We start from the raw sequence: 5777 nt of genomic DNA on the forward strand, positions 1-5777 counted from the left end.
GATTCAGGAGTAGGAGAAAGAGCAGGACGGATTAGATCTGGGGCCCCTAATTATTTTGGCTTTAGTTCTGGATTAGCCCTCTGTACTGTCGACTTCAGTTCACACCCTTGCAATCTGATGAGATGTGAACTGACATAAACACTGCTGGCTCACTTTCAATCCGATTTTACGCAGTTAAATTAGCACGGCCCAAACCTGAGGATGAGACGCGTCCCTTTACTATAAACCCTGTGAACAACAGGCGGATCCACCCTGGAGCACAGGGGTGATCGGGGCGTTTTACTTAGACGCATTTGTGCCTATACCCTACTCCCTACAAAGTCTACTTCATCCTCCACAGTGAAAAAAATCATGGGGGGTTAATTAGTGTGGAGGTCTAAAAAAAAAATTTCCATGTTGTTATTCTCAAAACCGAAGGACGGACAATTATGTAAACGCAAACATTTAAAACATCTCACTTTAGCAGAACTCTAAATGGTTACATCCTACTTTGTGTCCATCATAGGACACAAGGTACACATTCACACACCTACTCACACTTATGGTCAATTTAATACAGGATTATTTTGTAAATTACTTCACTACAGTAGCATATTTACTGTTAGCATATTGATTATAGATATTTCTGAATGCTACATGAATGCTAATAAATAAATAGTTCACTTATGTAAACATAACCATTGTGAAGAATCTTGTGAGCAAATTGTTGATTCTTTAAATGTGAAAAGAAAACTTTAAAGGTGCTGGATATTAATATTTCACTACAAAAATGAAACTACAAAATGGCTGCTGTTAGCACTTTTTCTTGAATGTTCCCTCCATGTATAGCGGAGCTAGTACAAACTTGCATTTTTGCTAGTCAGTACAGTTTAACATCATGATTTCTCTGCTTTATAGAATTGGTTAGTGAGCTGCTTAGCTTATTAGCCGTGTACAGAAACATGTTTTTGTAAGTTTTATTAATCAAACACTTTGTTATTTTCTTATTGTTCAAAATAATAGATAATAATAGATGGAATTTCTGGAATAAAACATTTTGCTAGGTTACTTGAGGTTATTTGAAGTTCTTCATGTTATAGTTGAACGCATGTAAAAGGTTCAAAACAAACTAGCAAGTGGTAAACAGGATTCTACACACAAGCTACGTGTCCTAGTTAGAACACAAGTGCTGGGATTTGAGCACAGCCGGAGATTCACGCTGCCCCACGCCGCCCCCCGCAGCCCCACGCTGCACTCTTAAACCCAAATGAATAGAGTCCATTTATCCAGGCGACGCTCACCTCACGCTAGTTCACCCTAAATATTGTTTTATTAGCACAAAATAGATGCCACCAACAAAAGAAAAGCTCACATCCTTGGACTCGCTGGGGTTCCCATCGCTCTTGCTTTCTCACTAATGCCACAGTGAAGCAATGTTACAATGAGTGGTCTTGTCTTCTCTTTCCTAGAAATAATGAAAAGGAGCCTGGAACAAGAAGATCATAAGGAAAGACTGAAAACATCAGCGCTTCACACACATTTAGTCGATTCGTTTCAGCACAATGGACTTAAGGTGGTGTATTGTGGAGACGTTTGTATTACATAGTTGGTATACATTCCTCAAGGGAATTATGACAGAAAAAAATTTTCATAGACACATCATTGACTTCTTATATACCAGAACACAAATTATGCTCATTGATAACAGGATTTAATTTAAATTTGTGCATAAATCAGATCAATTACATGCATTGATTCATTTATGGGAGGCATGGTGGCTTAGTGGTTAGCACGTTTGCCACATACCTCCAGGGTTGGGGGTTCGATTCCAGCCTTCGCCTTGTGTGTGTGGAGTTTGCATGTTCTCCCCGTGCCTCGGGGGTTTCTTCGGGGTACTCCGGTTTCCTCCCCCGTTCGAAAGACATGCATGGTAGGTTGATTGGCATCTCTGGAAAATTGTCCGTAGTGTGTGAGTGTGTGAGTGAATGAGATTGTTTGTGTGTGCCCTGCGATTGGTTGGCACTCCGTCCAGGGTGTATCCTGCCTCTATGCCCGATGACACCTGAGATAGGCACAGGCTCCCCGTGACCCGAGAAGTTCGGATAAGCGTTAGAAAAATGAATTAATGAATGATTCATTTATGTTTTAATATATTTATATTAGTAATGAAACAAATTCCATTGTTGAGGATATTCTCTTGAAAATCAAATCTGTTGGAAATTACAAGGTGTTTCATTTTCATGACTTAGATTAAAATGAATATTTTCTTCAGATGACAAGTAATTTCGGTGACTGATCATTTGTAACCCATTCATGTAGAACGATTTTGTATAGACGCATAAACAAATGGTCCACCAAATGGATTTATTCATTCGCTGCTGGTCCATCACAGTTTTATTAAATACTTGCTCTGTATATGGAAGAATTTAGAGTTGCTAATTCACCTTCAGGGATGTCTGAAGGATGTTAAAGGAAGCCAGAGAACATTAAGGTAAATCCACAGAGAAACAGGAAGTTAAAGGGTTAAAGGAGTGTTAAACCAGGAGGATAATCCAGTGACACCTGAACAGTCTGCTTCTGCTGCATTAGTGTCAGTATATTATTCTGTTTAAAAAAGCAATGCTGTGGAAGATATAGTAAAATAATAGTATCATTAATTAAAGGACTATATAAACTAATACACTACCACGTTTCCCTAGTACAAAGGGTAACTAAAATAATTTATGCTATTTTAGTGTTTACTGCTCAATTATTATACTTATTTTAACATTTGTCATTATTTTGAGGCATCCAGGTGATGTTTTTTTAGTTTGTGTCCAGTTTGTGAGAGTCTGTGCTTGCTGTTGTTGCGATCATCATGCTGTTGTAGTTAATCCACCTGAAAATTTGACCTGTTATGTGTTTTGACCACACTTGTTAAGACCCTTGTGGTTGTATGAGATTTAAAAGTGTATGAGTGTGTAAAAAAAAAAAAAAAAAAAAAAGGTTTTTGGAAAAGTTATAATTATCATTATACTATTATTTATTATTATGTAATTAGAAACTTAAACCAGCACATCTGGCACCAATAAGCATTCCTTTTTTTGATATGAACAATGACCCCCCAAAGGCTTGACATGTATCTGTATGATATGTTCATATCACTGTGGTCACATGGTAGGCAGATGCTGCAGGTATGTATATACAGTTTGTACAGTACGTATGGGAAAAAATGTAATTTACATTTTCATCTGATGCTTCTATGATTCACAATTAGATGTCTAACATCTCTATTACATGTTCTATTTGATTTAAATAATCGTCAGCTTCAGAATTATTGACACCCTTCAAATAAAAAGAAATAAAAATAATCAGTCCCGTTTTCAATAAAAATATAAATCTGAGAACACCGGGTGTGAAAGTTTTTATTTCACATTCTTTTCTAAATTAATATTCATTACAAATTATACTACTCACAAAATCTTGAGTAAATTTTTTTTCTTGAATTTTGAGTCTTGGATTTTTTTTTTAATTCTTTGCGTTTCAGAGAATTTAAGCACTCAAGCTGGTATGGACAAGCTACAAGACTCCAAGACATGCTTGAATAGAAGATCAATTTCAATTTTTCTAAAGAATTTCAAAAGAAAAATCAATTTTTTTCTTTACATTTGAATCTAAAAATAGTACAGAACATTTGCTTTTTTTGTTTTAAATAATTAAAAATTACAAATTTTCAATGAATTAAAAAAATTTCAATTGGTGTCAGACTTTTGGACGTCATGGTATGTGACAAAATGATCCATCCCCCTAAAAAATCAAAGACAAAAATGAAGTCAATGAATGTCAAGCAGCCGCTGATGAAGACCAGCAAAAAAGAAATACTACTAAAGTCTCCAATTTTTTTTATTTTTTTATTTATTGATTTACTTTTCAGTTTCCTTGTGGGAATAAACCTGTAGCTGCTTGTTTTACCAAGCTGATGGAGAGTATGTGACATTATGGTGTGAAAATCCTATTTAGTTATCAATTCAATTCAATTTATTTGTATAGCACGTTTAAGAAATTCACATTGTCTCAAAGCAGCTTTACATAAGCATAGAAACAGAATAACAATTTTAAAGTTTTAAGTTTAAAATGAAGTTAGTATTTATCTCTAACATCTATAATGATCAAGCCTGAGGTGACGAAAAAAACTCTATGGGATGATACGAGGAAGAAACCTTGAAAGGAACCAGACTCAGAGGTGAACCTCATCCTCATTGGGTGTCACTGGACAGGAAATAATGTCAATGTAAATAATGTCCTTTCTACAACAGTTTGTAGTCGAGTGGAATTAATCAACCAAGAGCTCCCGAGGAACTAACAGGAACACTATCACTTGTTCTGAATTTGAGAGCGTGAAACCAGCACGATTTGTGTTCACATTCTTAGATGCTTTATTCCACCTTCCGTTCATCGCCTACAATGAGCCTTAGACAGAAACCCGACTGATACAAGTGACCTGATAAGACAGCTGGTGACATCAGGTGACGTCTCATTAGCTGACACTCCGTTGTGCTTCGCTACGTTGTGTTAGCATCAGCGTAAGTGAGTGCATAAATGTGTGTGTGTGTGTATGTGTGTGTGTGTGTGTGTGTGTGTGTGTGTGTGTGTGTGTGTGAGTGTGTGTATACCTCATTCATTTATTGTTACACAATTATATGGTATCTAGTAAAGCAGATTTGAGCTGATCCAGTCAGAAATAATGCTTTTGTACACATCAAAAAAGAAGACATTGCTCTGTGATTTTCCAAGAACAGAAAGAAACGTTCATAAATCTCCAAATTGGTATGGACCTCACTAACACACCAAAGCCTCTCAGACAAAGCGCTGTTTGATTTGCCTTCTCTATTTGCCGTTTCCAACCTCTCTTTTGTCGCGCCGAGATAATCTTAATGACTTGTTTGACTCACCAGATCTGCTTACAAAGGGGGATATTAGTTACTTTGAAACAGCATTCTTATACATGGTGAACGTTGTAGCGTAGATGCCGTCGCTCTTTAGAGCTTCAGTTTTCCAGCAAGGATGTTTGTGTAGCGCTGAAATGATGGCGTTGTGAGTGTGAATAATTAATTTAGACTTTAGATCAGAGCAATCAGAGGCTTAATATGTCAACACACTGGATATAAAACCTTGATTCAACCGCATATGTGTTGGTGTGTGTTTGTGTGAGTATGTGTGTGTGTGTGTGTTTGTGTGTGTGTGTGTATGTGTGTGTGTGTGGCTCAGTCCAGGACCCACCACAGCACAAAAACATTGTTTCCCCCATCGTCTATATCAATCGCAGCTACAACGCTGCTGGATCGTCGTCATGTGAATAGGACAGAATTAGCTGAGTCCTTAATTCCCGTTTACCAACATCTGTAATATCTGTTAGATGAGTGGTAATCCCATAATCTCCATCTCCATTAACATATCCTCCATTAGCTCATTCAGAGCTGAAGGAGGCCGCTTCTCCCTCCTGGAGGTCTCAACGCCTGCTCTCGGGCTGCCTGGGTGGCTGTGAAGTCATGCTGCTGAATGTGATATGTACATGTATGTGAGGGATTAGTGCTAGTCTTGTCTATGTGAACCAATCGAGCCATATTCTCAACATAATTGCAATGGGCGGAGAAGAAGGGGATCCATTAGATCGGTCTGTTTGCTTAGCAGACGTACAACTCTTCCATTTTGTCCCTCTTTGAGCTGTGAGGGACTTTTGTAAAGAGCTGCGCTTGGGTGTGTGGGAGTGGGTGGGTGGGTTTCTGTTAGAGAGTGTGTGTGAGAGAGAGAGAGAGAGA

Source organism: Tachysurus fulvidraco, chromosome 17 (genome assembly GCF_022655615.1).
Source record: "Tachysurus fulvidraco isolate hzauxx_2018 chromosome 17, HZAU_PFXX_2.0, whole genome shotgun sequence".
In the NCBI taxonomy this organism is placed as follows: domain Eukaryota; kingdom Metazoa; phylum Chordata; class Actinopteri; order Siluriformes; family Bagridae; genus Tachysurus; species Tachysurus fulvidraco.